This window comes from Triturus cristatus, chromosome 6, assembly GCF_964204655.1.
Source record: "Triturus cristatus chromosome 6, aTriCri1.1, whole genome shotgun sequence".
Taxonomy (NCBI): Eukaryota; Metazoa; Chordata; class Amphibia; order Caudata; family Salamandridae; genus Triturus; species Triturus cristatus.
In genome coordinates this window covers 190,862,839-190,884,559 of record NC_140589.1, presented here as the reverse complement: position 1 = coordinate 190,884,559, position 21,721 = coordinate 190,862,839, and the positions used below count along the sequence as shown (strand labels likewise).

Below are 21,721 nucleotides of genomic sequence, written 5' to 3'. Positions count from 1 at the left end.
AAAACATGGACTCCAAAACATAGACTGCTATCACATTGATCTTTAATTACAATTTTAATACACAAAATGGAAGAGCCCAGGAATTCACCAGTTAAGGAATAGCGACAAAGCACACAATAACTCATGCTCCCATGCTGCTTTGCTCTTTGTAGACAACCTTATTTTAACATGCATTTGGTACGGGGTGTAGTGACTATAGCAGGGAATGTGAAATATGATGCATTGTACATACCATTACTAGTGAATTTAATGGCTTTCTCGGATTTGTGTTTATTGAACCATAAGTGACCATTACTGTGTTTTTAAGTCAAATAATGGGTTTTATGCTGTATCACATTCATCTGCCATGTACCTATTCTGTGCTGTACAAAGCGTTTATCCAGGCCCTGAGCCTAACCAGCTTCAGGTGTGCTCAGCAGAGGTTGGTCGGGGCATGCCTTGCACTGGGTTTAATTTGTTAGGTGGCAAACGGTATGCAGAATTTTCAAACATCACCATGAAACTGAGAATACCAACAAGATGTCGCCTTTGAAGGGCGAATGGGTAGTGCTTGTGAGAGGTGCTGCTCTACTGTTTAGACTGGCACTGGGGACAGGAGAGGAGAAGCCAGTTGTCAAACCGGTATTTCCAAGGACGTGTAATAATAATAATAATCCATATTTGTAAAGTGCGAAGAATCACCCGTAAGGGTCTCTAAGTGCTGGGGGCCGTCGGTAAGATTAAGCAAGCTATTGCCGAGAGTCACATGGTGCTGGGCTAATCTGCCGCCGGGGATCGAAAGGTGATCCCTAGATTCTGGAGTCAGTTGCCCTGGCCGCAGCGCCACCCTTAACAGCCACACCCTGGGGGTCTAAACACGGAGCAAGGGGTCTCACCTTCTTGAAAGTAGGCTGAATGATGCAACTGGGGATAGCCGGATGCCACACTCCACAGGAAGTAGCCAACTGGTTGACAGAATGTGGAAGTTCATTGGCTACCAACCACATCATGTCCTAAGGGCATTTTCAGGGCATAGAGGGGCCATACCTGGCTCCCAGAGATCATATCACAACCAACTTGTAAGAAGGACAAAGGAAGGAGTGACCTGCTGCACTGAGGGATCAGCAAGAAGAGGCTGTACCAACAAAGATTGCACCTGCTGCACACGATGGCTAGCAAAGAGACAGACTGTGCGTGTCATGTTCTGCTGAAGGGGAAGCTGTCTCCATAGCCCAGTCAAGCCAAGAGAACTCCAAGGGCCAGCTGACTGGCCTCCTATTTACAGCACAGGTACACAACAGCTGAAGAAGCCTGCTGGGGCTGAGCCAAGCTGTTAACCCAAAGTCTTCAAGTCGCTACCACCATCACCGTGTAGCACCGAGGAACCACGACCAAAAACACAGATTTGCACCCAAGTTTGCTAGGCCCAGGAGTGCTGTTGTAGAGGAGAGTTGCTGGAACTCTCAAAAGGAAAGGTATCTCCCCAGGAAGGATTGGCCTGTGACTGCAACAATGGATGACTGGTAGATCAGTGGCAACTGGACTTTGGCAAGACCGCATAGGACTTCGTGGGACATCGACCATGCAACCAGGACCCCCTTCATATCTTCGTGGACTGAGGAACCCCTGCAGGAAGACCCCATTGACTGCATCACATCCACAGCAGCTTTGGAGCATCTTGAGCATCCTTCATCACTTGCATTAGGACCACTCCATAGAAATCCATTGCAACACAGATAACGTGCCTGGAACTGCTCAAGGCCTGCTTCTTCTGTAAAGGTATCTGTTATTGAGGCCCTTGCTGGTTCCCCTGACAAGCTCCCTCCGGAAGTTGGTCTACCCAAGTACTTCTTACCAAGTGCATTGATAACTACCTAAGTTTCCTTTAAAAAAGTTTCTAGGTGTACAAATTGTTGACTTTGCCAAGGCTTGTTCACGATTGAGTAAAATTGCTTTGATTTATTATTGCTTGTAAAATCTATAACTTCATAACCCTCAAGTGGATCTTTTTTGTTCAAGTGTCTAAGTTCTTATAAAAATACAGCCTATTTTTATGAATTGCTGTCAGATTTCTTAAGTGTCATGTTGATTTCTTCTTTAATTGACTTATTGCTGTTTAAATATTTAACACTTGTTCCTCCGAGTAAGCATTGCTGCTCAGTGCCACTGCTACCCAGGGTTCAGCTGAGGATTTTACAGACAAAACCCACTGGACCTCAAGGGGTTGGGCAGTGTATTACACAATAAGGGTGCAGCACCACACCATATATTACACCCCATTTCCTCACATCCACTCACTTTTTAAAAGCTCACTGCCCCTTAGTGGATCCGACCAAACTTAAACATACCAAGAAACGGCTAAACAATTTAAGTCCCTGCCAAATATCATGTAGATTCATCAAATGGCTCCAGAGGTATTAGTAAATTTAAAATCATTTTTAATCTCACTGGTTTAAAAGTGTCCCCACATGGGAAATTCAGAAAATCTAAAATAACTGCACTGGGTGTTACTTGCTAACTGCCTGCCGCATTTGAAGCAGATTCATCAAACCACATTAAAGTTGAGCCAAACCCTCAGTAGGCAGTCAACTCCCATCCATGCAGCCTTCAGGCTTTTGTGCTTGGGAGCAGACCTTAGTCTCCAGTTAAGCCCTTCACCCATACCTCTGTGGAAGTCCATCTCAAACTGCGCATAGCCTTCAGTCATACTCAGTGAGTGTATTGGGTGCAGGGCCTGATCTCTTACCCGGCCATTTGTCCTAACCTCCGAGGACAACCAACCCAAGCTGTGCATGGCCTTTAGATGTGTATGGCAGAGGCATGGCAATAGGGACTGGTCTCCAAGCCCTGCGCCCTGCCTTCTGTAGGTCGTCAACACACTCAGTATACTAGGTTTGTGAATTCTGAGGCCCAGGAAGGTCTTCAGGCCCCAGGGAGGAACTAAGAGTCATAAATCTAACATGGCATTTGCACATTTCACAACAAAAATAATTTTTGATAATTATTTTATTATATTTTAGATGTATATGCTATCTCTACAATATCTACTGTTTAAGTTACTATTTTAAAAGACAGACCATATCTGTGTTACTCCCTCAGTTTTTAAATATATGTGCAAAGCTGTGATGCACTGCTGTTAGAATGTGGTTTATTAGTGGGTGTAGGTAGGAACCTAACACTAGTAATAAGGCCACAAACACAATATGAGATGCAGTCAAGATATTAATAAATTATTCCCTTGCTCAACTCTTGCTAGCTGGTAATGAGCAGGCAGCTTAACTTAGGAGACTTGTGTGCAAAGCATTTAAAAACAACAATCCATTAATTAAGTAATGCACAACACACACTAGAAATCCAACACCAAATTATATAAATGATTAAAATGACACCAATATGACAAACATCCAATGTAGGGAACCAGAAATATGAATCTTTTTAAGAATAAATACTTTCCAGTGTCTAAAAACAAAAAAAACCAACTTGGGACATCTGGTTGTACTTGACCTGGACAAAGTCAAAGTTTGAGGCCGACCGAGATGGGGCGCTGGTTGTATACACTAAGCAGAAGGCCTTAGTCAAATTTTACATTTGCACTTTTCTACAGCTTTTTCTCTCCACGTTAAGCGAGGCTCCTAGTCAGGTCGGGTTTCGAGTCCTCAGTGAAATCCTGAGCTTTTAGTGGGACAAACCTGATATATATATAATTCCAAAATAATTTTGTTTTAAAATGGAAATGATTTTTCTAAGGTTTTTAATGGAAATTATATATATATCAGGTTTGTCCCACTAAAAGCTCAGGATTTCACTGAGGACTCAAGTCGCCGTCATCAACTCGAAACCCGACCTGACTAGGAGCCTTTATGTTTTGGGAAAAGGTCTCTAAAACAGATGAAGGGGTCAGAGTACAGGTTCCTTGACCCAATAGTTTTTGTAAAAGAGTAGCAAAAGTAGGTATGTTGGGTAAGAAGTTACCAAAAAACATGTTTTTTCCCACGTGCGAGATCAGAGGAGCCCTTGTGGCATTCAGCACGGTCCCCCATGTAACTCCACAATGGATCTGTGGAGCTCGCCATGACTTAAAAAATATATTCTCACTCACAGAGCCACTCAGACACTCACTCACAGACCCTCACTCAACCACTTACAGAACCAGACAGACAATCATACACCCACTGAGGGATCCACTCAGACACTGTCACACCAACCTCCACGCTCACTCAGACAGTCACAAACCCACTGACAGATCCACACTGACACTCACACACCCACTCACAGCCCCTCACAGACACTCACACACCCACTCAAAGACACACTAATGCACCCACTCACGGATCCACTTACACACTCACTCAAAGACCCACTCACATTCACAAACGCAGTCCTAAATCTCATGCAGACCCACATATCCTTTGTGAAGTTACATGGGGCCGCACTGAGCATCGCGGAGAATTCGTGAGTTCATGAAAACAACGAGCCACATTGGGCTTCTTCGCAGGAAACATGGAAAGGGGTAAAGAAATACTAACCATTTAGAAGTGGTGAAGTGGTATTACAAAAAAGAAAGATGAAAGGAAGCTTGTGATTTGTTAACTTAAGCTTAAGCTTCATAAGTAAGAGTTGGTGAGGGGTATCCATTTTTGCTGCTTTTCTAATGAGAAAGGAGGTGGTTTGCAGGAGTGGTAACTGGAGATTTCAGAGGAAAACAGATTTACCAGACATAGAATTAAAACTGAGAGAACAGTAAAGAGCTTTTGCATGTATGTGAATTAGGTTTTAGTATATAAATGTATATTAAGAAAATGAATAGTGAGTGTTTGTAACCTGAAAGAAAATGTGTAGCTTCTAGACATTATACTAGAAGGGAAAATAGAAGGGTGCTTAGATGAAAACATTAACTAAAAATACAGTGAGCAGGAAAGGAGAAAGAGGAATTGGTATACTAAATGAATATAATTTTTACTGTGCCTTTATAAATTAATGTGTTTGATATTAGAAGTGGGTGCTTTCTAATAGTATGTAATTTAATAGTATGTAATTTGCACATGATCATGCAGTCACTTACCCAGTTACACTCCCACAAAAGCACTTATGTACCAATCACCCATACAGCCAGACAATGACTGCCACACTCACTCACACACCCATCAAACAATTAACGCACCCATGTTTGAGTACTAGTCTGTCCTTTGGGATCACATCTGCAGAATGCAATCTGCACTACACGAAGAGTTTTAACAGGAATACTTCAGCACTCTTGAGAAGGGAGAATCCGGATTATTGTTGACCTTAGAATCTGGGCCCCTAAAGGTACTGGCACTGAGAAGGGGGGAAAGCAGTAGAAAAATGACTGTGTAAAAGTCTCAGAGGAGAGACGGGATCCGCCACAGAGATAGCTCCCTACTGGATTAGATGTAGGAAGTAGTGTCTTCTCCAAACCCAGCCCCCTGAGGAGCTCAAGGACAGACAGGTTGAGAGGGACATGAGGATGTAGCTGGCAAAGCTGGCTGCATAGGAGAGAAAAGCGGAGGCTGAGAGAGCCCTGGAGGAGAAAAGGGTATTGTTGGCTCATGAAGTGACTGTCAAGGAGGTGGACGAAATAGCTGTTAGAATCTAGAAAAAATGGTGGGAGCAAAACTACTGTGTCCAGTACAGAAGAAAGAGTCAACATTCTCAGACACTTAGTGCCTGACAGTAAGGAGCGGGGTGATATAGACAGGTTATTTTAGGCATATCATGTAGCTCTGGAGGTACAAAGGATCTCTGAGAAGGACTGAGGAGCTGGCATTTTGGAGTCATATTCCTGGTGATGGAAGGGATGCCCTACTGGCCCTAGAGAAGGGGAAGAGGTTGAGGTATCACATCATGAAGGAGCCTCTTGTCGGTATGTATGCATTCACCCCAGAGGAGTTCAGGTTGAACATGCAGGGGCAACCAGAGAGTGTCACCAGACCTGGGAGGATTTTGTAGGGTACTTTTGAAATATATTTTTTTTAAAATGCTGTTGGTTTTTAAGAAGGATTTTCCTACAGTTTTATACTTTTTCTTTTTTTTTTAAAGGGAACTGAGAAGAAGGATGTGGCTTCAGACTGTGAAAAACATGAAGATTTGATAGGGAGCTAAGAAAATATTCAAATATTTCTGCTAATAGTACTGTACACATCTATGTGAATGGACTTGCTGCTTTATGCTTTTTCTTCCCTCAGTGTCTTTTGTAATGCTACGTGTAATAAACTGTTATATGAAAGAAAGTACTGACTCTTCTGTGTCTGTTTCAAATTTAGGTGCATCTTTTACTCATAACAGCATATGAATATGAGGAGGGTCTCCTGCTTGGTACTCTATTTGTGAAAAGAAATCAGTAATTTCTCCAAAAAGTGGATTTTATAAGTTGCAGATGAAAGAGAGCATAGTTTTAAATCTGTGCTTAAATTGCTTGCAAACATCAGACGGATGCAAACAGCGAAATTCTCCTGGTGTCTTGAATTTGATATATTTAATGTTACAGTTTATTTGTGTGAAAACGTGATGTAAGTCATCTCATGGATATTCTACACAGCTCAGAGTTAGAATCCAAGATTATGTTTTTTTGTACAATCTTTATGATAGTTTTTCCCCCCACTGTTTATTGATGATTCTTTCGACAGTACTGTCAGGTCCTTTAGGCTAGTCCTGTCATGTATACCCTTATTACACACTTTGTCCCATTCACACGCCAATAATGATTCTAAACAAGTGACCTTTTAACTAGTAGCTTGCTCCTGTCTCTTTGACACCAGGCTCTTGGTATTGTATCCAAATCCATGTACCTGACGTACATAAACATGTCCCCAGTCACAGCAGAATTATTCTGTATGAAGGTCACCACTTTTTTCATCCGTAGCCAACGCCCGGCTATGCATGATCACATTTGTATAGAAAAGAAATGGTGATTGTTTTTAAAACATTTGTGATTGTTTTAAAAGCAGCCATGATTGTTTTAAAAACATATTGATTCTAGAAAAAACTCTTGAGTGACCACTTTAGTGTAAAAGACCCTCACTCTTCCCACAAATTAGAGGAGAATTCCTTCCAAGCTGACACAGGGTCCTGCATGCTGAATCTTTGACAAGCAGTGGTCTGACATCTCTTGAGGGTTGTCATCCTTGAAGCAGAGATGGGGTCCTTCGTTCTTAACCATCAGGTGAGGCGACTGGTTTTTCCCTAGGGGTTTCTTGGCTACATACCTACATACGCCTAACTTGCTACACACACATTTATAGGCTAGGTCCATTTAGGCAAATTACTTAGGGCGTGTATTTTAGGAATATGTAGGTGCTATTGTTTTTATCTGAACTGCTTATGTTTACTTTATTAGCACTGTGGTAGAGATCTATCCACAATTTACAATATTGGTACTAGTAATCACTTTTGTATGCTTCTGTCTCCTGATTGTCGCAGCACACATGTTTTACACAAGGATGTCGCTGGACCAATAAATGCTTATTGAAACATCCTAATCGCCATCCTGTGTATTTTCTGAGAGAAGGTAAGCACAAGGGTCTGAGTGAAATGTACTGTACTGTTTTCCACGATCCCTGAGGAATCAGGGTTGTCATGTTCAGTGGTCGCCAGAAACTACCTACACCACTGTAGAATGCAGGGGGGTGGTAGTGGTACTGTAGAGCTAGCTGGTCTAATGGCTGACATAACCTTTGGGGGTGTCCAGAGTCAGTTTGGACATCAAACCCTCAGCTTAGGTAATCAAAAACGTGTAGAGGGGTTCCTAGGAATTACACAAAGGGTACATCAATTTAGTGTATGATTATAGAACCTGAGAACAGTAAAAAAGGGAAAATGCACCCACAGAGGATATTTGGACGGTGACAAGCATATGGCATTTCGTACAGTGAATAAGTGTCTCACTTAATTTTTGAAAGAAGGTGCTATTATAATGATTGCAGCTGGTGGTGGTGGTTATCCCAAGGGTGCTGTACAGGTAGACTGTTCTGCTGAACATACTTTGTCCTGCAAGATTTAGTTGTACCCCTGTCCTGGAATTGTTTTTAAGTGCTTCCACATAGAAGTTGTCCCTATTAAATACTTTTTTGTAGTGTTCCTGGATAACTGCTTGCTACACGTATTGCAGTACAGATATTTATCTGCAACCTTTTTTTTCCTTGAAGGTATTGTAAGATTCTTCAAAACATCACTTTGATGTTTGTTTCCTGAAGCACTTGTGCACAAAAGTGTACTTGTATATAGTTAAATAAATTATGTTATATTTATTTCTTAATTTTTTGGTTTATCTTGTTTTGCAGTGTGTTAATAAAATGTATTTGTAAAGGTATAAAAAATTATTTTTACTTATGGGTCACAAACACACCCTTTCAGGTACTCATACATGAACTTGCACACCTGTAGAGTAATTTACACAGGAACTGACACACCCATACATACACTCAGACAGCCACTCAAAATCCCATACAGTCAGTCACATACCCATCTACACATGCAAATTGCTACTTAGGCTTATACAACCATACAGCCATTCACACACCCACTCGCATGCACATGCAGTCACTCAATTTGATGCACCACTCCTGTGTTGAATGGGTTCACCCGACCGGCTCGTGACGCGCTCCCTTGCTCACAGCCGCATCTAAATAGCCAATTACCCTGGGGCTCATTCTACAGCTGAGTCACGCCTCTGCCCACCGCTTAATTAGTTCCCCACACCATCCCAGTTTCCCGCACTCAGCGCGTCCTCCGAAGCAGCAGGACACGCTCTGCTCTTCGCGTCCATGTTTCCATTTGCTACCCTGTGATCGGATTATTAAGTAAGTGGCATTCACTGCCTTTTCACCTTACAAACATTATTTTAAGGCTCCCTACCCTCCAGGTATTTCCTGACTGTTAACTCTGCCTTAATTAGATAATCGGCTCAGCGCGCCGCCGAGGGAACAGACTCTGCTGTTCAGTCCTTCAAGTTTCAGGCATCTCCACCCTGTATTTTCAGTAAGTGGTTTTGTAGACGACTCTCTGTGTTTTTTAAGACGCTCCATGTAGCCTCAAATATTGAAATATACTTTCCTTCCTTTAGTTCTTCTTACACCCGGCTCTGCGCGCCACTGGGAGAACACCCTCAACTGTTCACCCTCTCGCTTCTCAGGCAATCCTGCTAAACTATTAAGTAAGTATCTTCCCCACCTGCACTACTATAGTCTGCGCGATTGCCACCTGTGCTTTAACCCCGCTCATTGCTCCTTTCTATTTAGCAACCTCAGGAGGACTTAAGATGTATTAATCTCTCCACCGTTCCATAATTCGACAATTGACAATAGTGGTGTTATTTCATTCCTCAAAATACCCGCCGGCCCTGTCCGGTTGGAGTAAGTTGTGTACTTCCCACTTCATTTTACTCCTGCGCGCAATTTTCTGCATCTTGGCTCTTGCCACTCTAACTGCTATTTAGCATATCCTTCTTTCACACTTGGTGCGCCTTCTTTTTAACTTTCACTCTGGTGCTTCTTTTATTTTCCAATTGACTTTTAGAAACCACAGACTGAAGTTCTGTAAATCTGAAGTGTTACTTTAAATCGTGTTTGCATGCTATAAATAAGTGACTTTACTATGCATAATTGCCCACTGGGAGCACCATATTCACATACTTAAGGAATTACATTGTATATAATAATAACCAGGGACCAGACTATAATATAATTATTATTCCCTCCCCCCTTTTTTAGATCCAGCTTGCTCATCATTTGTATCTCCTGAAGATGATATCGAATAGCTGAGATGAAAACGCCTTCGACCCCCTACAAAAGGAACTCCTTACATTCTGTAAACTCTTGAGGAGTCCCCATTATTGTTGTCAATGCGATGTTTTTGCTTTACAGTCACCCTCACTTTTCAAATCACGCTTGGTGTCACTTACATGTGTGAGCACCTGAATACTATTATTATTTTTCTGAAAATAAATAACAGTTATAATTTGACCTACATGTCCCTCTGTATATTACTTACCGCTCCCTAAAAATATCAATTATCGTTCCCAACCCTAATACAATGTCCCCCACGGGATTACTTTTTGATTGGACCTTTGGGCCTCACCAGAACCATTGTTTTCCTAAAACATTATACCACCCCAGCTTCACATATCGAGGTACCCTTGTCTTTCCTTACTACTACACATGCAGTCACTCACACACCAAGCCACACACCAATACAGCTACTCACATAGCCAGTCATACACTAGTACAACTACACACAGACTAACACATCCATGAGGACCCACTGAGACACCCAGGCACTCACCAATACAACCACTGAGAGACTCAGGGTCACACTGATACAACCTCTGACAAACCCAGGGATACACTGATACAGCCACAGACATATATGGACACACACTGATACAACTACTGATACACCCAGCCACACTCTGATACAGAAACTGACACACCCAGGCACAAACCTATACAGCACATGACACACCTAGTCACATATCGATACAGCCACTTAGATATTGAGCCAGACACTGATACAGCCAGTGGCATTTCCTACCACAAACTAATACACACACAAACACACCCAGTGAAACATTGATGCATCCAACAAGACTCCCATGTCCACACCGATGCACACACTGACACACCCAGGCATACCCCAATGCATAGACTAACACATCCAGGCATACAGCGAAAGGAGACAATGACACATCCAGCCAAACACTAATGCATCCAATAAAACATCCAGGCATACACTGATACATTCACTGAAACACATGTGCATACACCGATGTATAAGTAGACACAGCCAGACATACAACAATGCACACACTGACACACCTAGATACACACTGACATGCCCAGGCATACTTCACTTTCTTTTCTGCGAGGTGGTGTCTCTTCCACTCTATCCTCAACAAGTTGTGGATGCGTATCCTGTACAGAAAATGTAGTTTCAGCCATTCTGTAAAGGCAGAGCACCACCGGTTCTCAATTCTCCTTCTAGAGACTTCACTTTAGAAGTAACTGGTTTTGGACATGGTTTTCCATATGCATGGCTGGGTCCTCATATATCCAATCAAAAGACAAGGACTGGGTGTGGTTTCAAGCAAATTTTAAAAACTTGCATAATGGGTAACTTTGTTGATAAACGTATATAAGTTGGTTTATATATACTTGCAAATATGTTTATGCTGATTTCATTAATAGAAAATGGAGGGGTGTACATATTTGAAATAATTTTAAAACTTTTCAGTGAATCCGCAGATTCAGGCTCACAGATTCATTCCGATCATATGATCGGGATTAGAAACTATAGAGTAGTAGTCTGTCTATGTTTACGACCTGCGGAAGTACTGCTTGCTCAAAAAAAGTCAACAAAATTAAATGTATTTAATTACTTTAAAAAACCTCCATAAACTTTTCATAAAGGACATATGTGATGTTTATGTTTTAAATGTATATAAAATATATTTATAAAAAAATATTGGCATCAGTTAAAAAAAAACTAAATAAAAAATCAAAATACACTGTTATACACTGAGGGGCATATTTACTAGAAAATGTTGGAGTGTGGAGCTGCGCCAAATCTGGCAGCGCCGAGCTCTGACATTTCCAAAACTGTAGAAAATACGGCGCACCCCAGTGTTTTCCCGAGCACTGGCACTAAAATGTGCTGCCTAGTAGCAACGCAGGCACCATTACTGTTTATGTGCAGGAGGGTGTCCCTTGATGCACATAAACAATCACTCATGGCTATATGATACTTTTAGGTGTGCTGCATGCAACACACATAGAAGTAGCAAATTGTCATTATTTACTGACTGTTTATGTGCAGGAAGGGACACCTTCATGCACCTAAACCATCATTAGTGGCTTTTTGCACTTTCTATGTGTGCTGCAGTTCGCAGCACACATAGAAAAAGCAAATATGAGGAGAAATAAAAGCATTTCTCCTCGTGTGCCATTCTAACGGCTGCTATTGCATGGCGTTAGTTTTTGACGCTGCCACAGGTTTACACATCCTTGTAAATGTGAGGCAATGTCAAAAAGCAATATGTTTTGCAGTGGAATGCCCTCAGCAACACACATTGAATGCCTCTTTGTGGCAGAGGACTGTGGCGGAAAGAGGCATATTTACAACGGGGTGTTAAAGCAACACTAAGTGGTTTAGCACCACGCACTACACCACTGGAACATCAAAAAAGTGACATTTCGGTAGCCATAGGGGCTTGTAAATATGCCCCTTAGTATTAAAAAGAAACCCTTCTTATTAACTAAAAAAACTAAATATTAGAAGGACATACCAATTTAGAAATGGAATTTGAACAACCTTTGAAATTCACTAAAAAACTAAGGTTACAGGGATGTTATAGTTAGCAAATAGAATTTAAAGAAATCTTAGAAATACACTGAAAAAAATTAAAGGTTACAGGCATGTCAAAGTTAGGCTCAGATTTCATACGCGCAAAACCATAGAAATTCAGAATTATAGTAACCTGAGCTAACTATAACTTATGATGCACTGCTTATGACCTCACATATTACATCACTCACAACATGGCAAGGTTAGCTCAGGTTACTATAACTGCTGAATTTCTATGGTTTTGAGTGTGTAAAATCTAAGCCAAACTTTAACGTCCCTGTAACCTTTGTTTTTTTCAGTGAATATATATAAATATGGTGTTTGGAGAGAATTTTCTTTTTCTTTTTGCTAATGAAGTATTCCATCAACTCTGTGGAACTGAGATGGCCACTCGTTTCATTTCCAGCTATACCTCTTTACATGTGGGCTGGTGGGAGGAACAGGTGCACAGCAGGAATCATAGATGGGCATGGAACCACCATATAATTGTTTGGATGAGATTTATAGAGGAACTCTTTGTAGTGTGCAGAGTGTCCATAGAAAGTAGTGAGTTTTTCTTAAAGGCGATTACTACGCCGCCTAGGCAGTGAACTCTGCTTCACTCGCAGAGTTTGCAGAGTTGTTGCACTCCGCGTTATGTGGAGCTCACGGAGTTTCGAAAAAATCTGCTCTGTGTAGTTTTTTTTCCATCGCTCCTGCTCGTCAACATCAGGCTGGCGATAACGAGCGAGGAAAATTTACCTTCTGGTGAGATTTTTCCTCATTCGGGCTCGTCAACGGCAAGTTGGATGCACAAACGAGGAAAATCAACCTCCCGGCGAGATTTCTCAACATGGGCGGTCAGATTTCTCAATGCAAGTGGTCGCGTATGCTCTTGACTGCTTGCATTGAGAAACCGTCATTTGTGTTGAGTAAGCTGCCGCTCAAGTAGAAAATCAATTGTTTTTTTGATCACCATGCCATTCCAGTTTGAACCCAGCCATATGCAAATCAGTCTTGACCCTGTGCCTCATGGGAACAGTCCAGCCCGAACTGCCAAGCCAGGTCCTCCCTGGACTGGAAACAAGCATCCTAGGACCGGTTTCAGGGTTTCACCCCTCTTCAGCCAGAATAGCTTGATTCCAGTAAAATGGAGATCTCGGTACCCACATCTGGGCATACCCGTCCCACTCGGGGTGACAAATGCAAAAACAACAGTTGATGGACAGAATGCAGAACAATGTCATACATTCACCCCAGTACAGAGATCTGGGCCTAAATCCATTGTTTCTTTGCTCACCATGCCATTCCAGTTTGAACCCAGCCATATGCAAATCAGTCTTGACCCTGTGCCTCATGGGAACAGTCCAGCCCCAACTGCCATGCCTGGTCCTCCCTGGACTGGAAACAAGCATCCTAGGACTGGTTTCGGGGTTTTCACCCCTCTTCAGGCTGGATAGCTTGATTTCAGTGGCATGGAAAGCACGTGTCCCACGTCTGGGCATACCCGTCCCACTCGGGGTGACAAATGCAAAAACAACAGTTGATGGACAGAATGCAAAACATGGTGGGCTAGTTGGCCCCCAGGGGCCCTCAAGATCGAAGGGGAATTAATTCCCCAACTTAAAATGTGCCACAGGGCATGTTTGCACACATGTCACCTCAGGCTCCGTCCCCTCCCTTCACCACTGTGCAAACGCGTCCCGTGGCGCGTTTTAAGTTGGGGATAAAGTCCCCTTGAATCCTGAGGGTCCCTGGGGTCCAACTAGCCCACGAGGTACCTCCAGCGCCACAGAGCTGCGTTGCAGAGAGGAGTAAAAAGGGGCATGGCCTGGACCACCTCTCTGCAACGCAGGCCTGTGGCGCTTACTGGAGGTGCCTGGTGGGCTAGTTGGCCCCCAGGGGCCCTCAGGATTGAAGGGGAATTAATACCCAACTTAAAACATGCCACAGGGCGTGTTTGCACACATGTCACCTCAGGCCCCACCCCCTCCCTTCACCACTGTGCAAAGGCACCCCGTGGCGCGTTTTAAGTTGGGGGATAAAGTCCCCTTGAATCCTGACAGTCCCTGGGGTCCAACTAGCCCACCAGGTGCCTCCAGTAAGCGCCACAGAGCTGTGTTGCAGGAGGTGTAAAAAGGGGCGTGGCCCAGACCACCTCTCTGCAACGCAGCCCTGTGGCCCCTCCCTGCCTCCTTGGGCCCCATCCCCCAGGCCTGACCTCTCGTTGGGGACCGTAGAGAGAGCCTCAATGGCCCCACAGTCCCAGCCGGCTGCCTGCCTCCTGCGGGAGCCGGCATTGCTTTTCCACACGGGGAGCTGCTGACATGCAGCTCCCCGTGTGGAAAAGCAATCTGGTTTGGATTTTGGAAAAAATAAATCCAAACCACAGTTTGCTTGGGCAGGGCGAGAGCCACGAGGCTCCTTCCCTGCCATAGCAAACAGCAGTGTCCCGGGGTGGGCACCCCGGGACACTGCAGGAGCCAGTCCTGGGGGGTGGTAGTTCCCAGGGCCATCACAGGCTCCAGGAGGGTTCCAATGCACAGCCCCAGGGAGGTTCGGACCCCCAAATTTGCATTTTAGGGCCCCAGGGAGGTGGCGGTCCCCGGGGCATGTGGGGGGCTTGACCCCCCCACAGGTTTAATTTGTAAAAAGAAACAAGCTTGGGGGTTGGGGGTCCCCGAGGCTGCGGGGGGGCCTTGTGCCCTTTGCAAATATTTGATAAAAACCCCAGGGCTTGGGGGGGCCTTGAAGGCCCCGCAAACATTAAAAAAACAAGCCCGGGGTGGCGGTCCCCGGGGCTGCGGCCCCCCCACAAATATTTAAGAAAAGCCCCCTGGGCCCCCGCAATTACTTTTCACCATGCCCCAGGGACTTGGCCCACCAGGGGGCTAAATAATAATGAAGCACGTTTTTTTTTTATTTTCACGGTAGGATTCACAGATCCTCTGCGAATTTTGCCGTTTTAAAAAAAAAAATGCTTTTTTTTGCCCTGGGGGTCCTTGTGGGACCCCCTGAGCAGGCCCAGGGGGTCAGGGTGTTTCTACCCTGCTTCCTTTTCTTGTGTTTTTGCGTTTTTTATTCAGATTTCTTGTAACTCGGTGAAAAACCTGAAAAAAAAAAATGTATAAATACATAACTTATTCTGATTGGTTGTTAGATGTCGGTAAACATTCGAATTGGTCGAAACCAGGAAGTGTCGGACGCCATTTTGTCTCTCGCAGTCTGAGGGGGTGAAAAACAAAGGTGGAGAACGTGAAAAGGGGGCAGGGTGGACAGTTCCTGACCCCCTAGCCTTTGTCAGGGAGTCCCAGAAGGACCCCCAAGGGCAAAAAAAAGATTTTATTTTTTTTTTAGAAAAATCGCGGAGTGCGCGCACTGTGCGCGCACGCTGAAAAAACACACGCAAAAATTTTTTTTAACATTTTTAACGGGAAATTAAGCGAGGTTCGCGCACCGTGCGTGCACGCTAAAAATCCCATAAAAAATTAAAAAATACATACATAAATTAGCATTTAAAAAACCTTTGAAATTCACTGAAAAAACCATAGGTTTCACACACGTTATAGTTACGAATTAGCATTTAAAAAACCTTGCAAATTCACTTAAAAAACCATAGGTTTCACACATGTTATAGTTAGCTGGACATTTCACTCGTAAAAAACCAATGAAATTCCCCTGTTATAGTTAGTGCAGGCAACTATAACTCACGCGACCGCAATCCTCTGCTGATGACGTCAGATATTACATCACTGATGACATATGTGTCTTTCTGAAAAATGTATGTATAGCTAAAGATTAATGGAAGAAGACATGGGTAAATAAGTGCCAAAATACAGTGATGTAATATCTGACGTCATCAGCAGAGGATTGCGGTCGCATGAGTTATAGTTGCCTGCACTAACTATAACGGGGGAATTTCATTGGTTTTTTACGAGGGAAATGCAGTGGCGTAACGAAACTTGAGGGGGCCCCCCTGCAAAGCACAATGAGGGGGCCCCCCCTCTAGCAGCCCGGCCCACCACCTACCACTTTGCCCTACCGACAAAAATAAGCAGTCACCTAAAGCCGTATAATCAGAACTTATCTGTGCATACTTCGAACAGCAAATATAAATAGAATGCACTTTAATTGTGTTCTAGGGCTGCCTGAATTATGAGATCCATGACTAATGATTAAAGGGAACAAAGATAGAAAAGTCACATTACAAATGAATACATACTTTTTTATTTATAACCCTATTTAGTGCCAAGACGAGGTCTTTCCAGGCTCTTTAAACACATGGCTGGCATTTTTTGTTTGGCAACCCTACTTTATATTCCTTTTCATGAAATGCATTCTCACACTACAGCAGTAAATGTACATTTCAAATGCAAGGAATAGGCAGAGTGGGGGCCCAGGGGGTACTGGAACCAGAAAAAAACTAAGCCTGTGTAACCAGTTTACAAAAGTTATGTAAATACGCAAATGGTCTCTGGACTCGAGGTAGTTGCCTTCAATAAACCTAGTTTCTGGGCCTCAAAGCTCAGGTCACCTGCACCACCAGCATGAGGCACGCACCATTTAATTTATGAAGTAGGACTGTTATGAGGCAACTCACTGGTGCAACCAACGCCAGCAAGAGAGTGTAGTGCTGCCTGTATGTGCTACAACACTGATGGGGCCCCTGGAGGTTGGAAAACGGGGGCTGCTCGTGGCATAGCTGCCAAGGTTTCAGATTGCCATGTGTGACATTTTCATAATTTCAGTGTAATTATGAGTGACATTTCAATGACTAAGAGTGACACTTTCTTGCGAGCAAAATTAAGGAATGAAGATGATCAACATATACAAATATCAGAAATAACACCACAAAGATCATTCCGGTAGAAAGACTTCAGTCTTTTGAATAAACATTGGAATAAACTACTACAGCAACTATATCTCGGAGTGCGAGCTTTCCTCTGTGTGTGACCACGACGCAGGGCTGTTTGCATTTTTATAGTGGGATATGCTCCCACTGCTGTGCACCAACCATGACAGATGGATGCAATCGGAAGACTGTAGTCCTTTCATATGTACATATTTATAGCCTTTCTTTCATGCATCCATCAATCATTATATCCATGTATCAATCCACACATTATTTAAAATTTTCAGCCTTCACTCTTCCCAATCTATCTATTCTTCACCCTTCAATTCATTCACCCTTTCACCTATTGATTTTTCACTTTTCCATCCATCCTTTCAACATTCCCTCTATCAATTATTCCACTACTCTATTCATTAATTCTTTCATCATTCCTTTCACCCTTCCATCCTGCCTTTTCTCCCTTATTTCGTTTCATGTTTATTTCCTTCCAGTCTTTCTTTCTGTCTTTCCTTTATATACCCATCCGCTATTTCACATCCTTAATTTTTCTTTCGCTCATAATCACTTTTTCTATTTGTCCCTTTATCAAGGTGTTTCCCCTAACTTCTCTTTCTCTATTTACTTGCTCCATGTCAGCCTACCACCTACACCCCTCTCTCATGATATTGCCTAACAGTATTATTCATGAGCACCTAGTATGCAGGGCTGAGAGAAGAGGCCCAGAAACACAAGAGTAGATTGTTAGTCAGAGGGGATGTAGGGTGGGGCAGGAATGCTAGTACAAAGGGCTTTTAGGGTTTGAAATAGTATAACATTTTCAGAATGACAGCCATAGTGAAATTCTAACTGGACCCCTCGTTTATAAGATTAACTAAAATGTACAAATCACTTTTATTTGCTAGTTAAATATAGGCTGGAAAACATATTGCAAGAAGCAAAGTTGTGCTAAGTTGCAGCAAGGGCGTAATAGTTATCTGGTGACATACCAGTGTGTGAGTTATACATAAAGGCATTTTTATGCATTACTTAAAGTATTTTACGCTATTACAAGTACGATTCCCAACCCACCTTCATGCTAATCTGTAGCCCCCACCCTGAAGACCGCGGAGACATCTGCACGCATCATTTAATTAATGAAGAGGCCTGGCTCCACTGATTGAGGGGTTCCCTGGAGCGTGCCCACTCCTCCCCCGCAAAGCGGGGGCCTGTGTTATGCCCTGGGCCTACTATATATTATTAGGTTCTACTTTTAATCCCACACACTGCAAAGAACTCGAACTGTTAGTGTGAAGCGTAGGACACAGTCTGCGCACCCCCCTTCGATTCTGGAGAGTTTCTCTTCCCCAGGAAAGTACAACAAAGGATTCTATACCTGGGCAGGCTACCTTACAGTTTGGCATGATGACTTTGCTTTGCATGTCCAACACGGGTGACAGTCGAGATCTAGCCTAGGGCAGGTTTGAAACGAACGGCTTGTTTTGTAAGAGTCGATCATCACTAACCCTGGGCGTAGTTTGCGTAGTAGCGGTACGCGTAGCTACGCGAAGTGCACTTCGCACTACATGAGATACGCGTAGCGCTACGCGAACTGTGTAGTGCGCTGTTCGGGATGATTGCAGAGTGCCGGATGCTTGCCCGCACTGTGCAATCATTGAAAACAGCATCTCGCACAGTGCGAGCTGTTTTCTGCCGCTCAAGTAGATTTTTACTCGAGCGGCAGCTTTCTCAACGCGGACTGGTAGTTACTCATCGCGAGCATTCCCCGCGTTGAGAATCTTGCCGGGAGGTTTATTTTCCACGCTCGCGATCGCCAACTTGATGTTGCCGATCGCGAACAAGGAAAAAGTCTCGCCGGGATGTCTTTTTGCTCGCTCGCGGTCGCCAACTTGACGTTTAGGACCGCGAGCGAGCATAAAATGCCAACTACGCTACGCATTTTTGCACTGTGCTATGTGCAATTCGCGTAGCGCGAAGTAGCACAAACTACGCAAGCTACGCAAGCATAGCGTAGTTGGCCGCCCAGGGTTATATGATCACACCAATTTCAAGGACGAGTGACTTCGCCACAAGGGGCTGCGTGCGAGCGCCTAGAAGTCAAAAACCTCATTTAACTACCAGAGTAGGCTTCAACGCGCTTGCAAGGTGGGACAGGGCTCGCCGATACACGACCCCGCGCTGGTGCAGAGGATCACTGGTGCAGCATCTTTGCACTCACCACCACTGGGTCAGCTGCTGTGACCCGGCGGGGGCATCAGCACAGTGCCAGGCCTGAGAGTCCCGTCAATGCTGTCATGGCACTCTGTTCAAGCGTGTGCCTGCACTGGAAAACAGGGAAGGCGCGGATTGGCATTGCAAACACCCAGTGAGGATACCTACTCTATTGCCCTGGCCTCTGCCCAATTAATTCCAGCTGAGAGGCGCATTGCCGTGAAAAAGAGGCCCTAGACTAGAGGCTCGAGTGTGAAAGTGCGAGAGCTTCACTGGGTGTCCCTTTGCTTGGTTTGTGTGCCAGCCCGCGTGTGAAATCACATTAACTGCCTTGTGCCAGCTGGACCCCCGGTATTACACGCCCGCCCACACGACTCCTCTGTGAAGTTTCTCAGCACCGGCCCCGTGCCCCTGCCGCAGCGAAGCATGTACTCACGAGGCGGTGACCACAGGCAGCCTGCTCATCACATGAACGCTGCCGCGTAGCACACCGAAGAAGCCAAGACCTTCTTGTGACGCTATAAAATAAAATACTACTCATAGGACGAGTTAGCTTTAGAGGCATATTCTAAAACAATGTGAATACTGCCCTATACTTGAGCCCTATAAATGCTGCCCTTTTCTAGAACATAGCAAATACTAACCCGTTCTTGAGCAGGACAGCCTTGAGTAGTATATGAACATGATAGGTAGGCAGTACTGCGATATCTCTTAAAAAATTTAATTTTTCTAAACATTAATGAGTATAAATGATAGCAATACATGTCTCAGCCTGAGGCTCGGACCACTCCTGCCTCAGACAGACTCACTCACTCACCTGAGGCCTGGCCTGCAGCTTCTGAGGCAGGCACGAGCGGGTAGCAGAAGACAGCGCAAGGCTAGCCAGGCAGGGGCTAGTACTAGTAATAATTAAATTATGCCCGGAGGCTGCACGGTGATGGTCCCTCAGTACAGTAGTCTCAGGCAGGGTCCTGGGATGGGATACCTCACAAGTCACGCGCACTTTTATTGCGCTGCGCAATGGGCATGACTGACAATTGCATTGTTCACAGGTCACCATAGCTGCCAAGGTTTCAGATTGCTATGTGTGACATTTTCATATTTTCAGTGTAATTATGAGTGACATTTCCACAAATATGAGTAACACTTTTTCACAAGCAAAATCAGGGAATGATGCGAGGAAAACACAAATAGCAGAAATAACACCCATCTGAGCAATTAGAAACTCTTAATTTAGCTGCTGCAAAGCACTAGAAATGGAAGGGCAATAACGTAGTGCCCTTCACGACTAGGCCACCCTAACAGGATGTGTGAGGCCTCAACAAACTCTTACCCTGAAGCAAGTGGTCCACAGCCAAGTTGGCATGCCCCGTACATGCCCCGCACCGGCGTAGCCAGTGGCCAAGATGAATAGCCTTCATATCTGCCAAGGTTTCAGATTGCGTATGTGTGACATTTTCATAATCTCAGTGTAATTATGAGTGACATTCAATGACTATGAGTGACATTTTTCGTGAGCAAAATAGAGCAACAAAGTGTATGGAAAGAAATATTAGAAATTACACTTGAGCAATGAGAAGCTTTAAAGAGGTTTTGAAACTGCTACAAAACACCTGGAATGGAATGTCACTAACAGACTCTCCTCGAAAACGCCTCCATACACTTGCACAATCTCGACACATCCTAAATTTTACACCTGCTCCACTGCACCTGCTTGGACTACTATGGATAAATCACAATGCCTGACCAAGTTTGACTCTATACACTTTACCATAAGGCTGATAATTAAATCCAAACTCTTCCTTTTCATAGGTAAATACCAAATTACACCTCTCCAAAGAGACATCACTCTCTAAGCAGTGGATGCCCCTTTTGGCCTGGCTACTTACCTACTGATTGTAAATGTTGTATGCCACTCTGCATGTGCCTCAATGCTGCGCAGTGCTTGACTCTTTGGCCCTGCTGGCATCGCACAGGTAGGCAGGATCCAAGCATCTTTCTCTGGACTAAAGGGGGGCCTCAGATGGTGCTGCAGTCAATGGAGAGCTGAGTCTGTTAAACTTGTCAGCTATATCTTTTAAAGACAGGGGCAGTGCAGGGCTCATCCCCAGACACAAGCCTGTGCCCCTGCTGCCCTCCAAACACACTTGGAGGGCAGATGAGTTGGTAAACGTGGGCCTGCCCGAACGGCAGAGATTTCTGCCTGAGGGGCATGGCTGCTGATCCAGGGGGCCAGAGGAGCCAAATTCAAAGAAGATCTGGCAGAATACTTAACTATTCTCTTCTGCTTTTCAGTCTCAGGTAGCTCCTGCATTGACATTTAGGGTCACCTTTCCCTTAATGGCCATA

General features: G+C 44.1%; 1 protein-coding gene across 1 annotated transcript in view; it reads right to left on the bottom strand.

Annotated features, from left to right (window-relative positions):
* The window catches only part of LOC146816616 (serotriflin-like), a 138,148-nt gene that overhangs the window by 29,430 nt on the left and 86,997 nt on the right, over nucleotides 1–21,721 (bottom strand). The gene's annotated exons all lie outside the window — the stretch shown is intronic.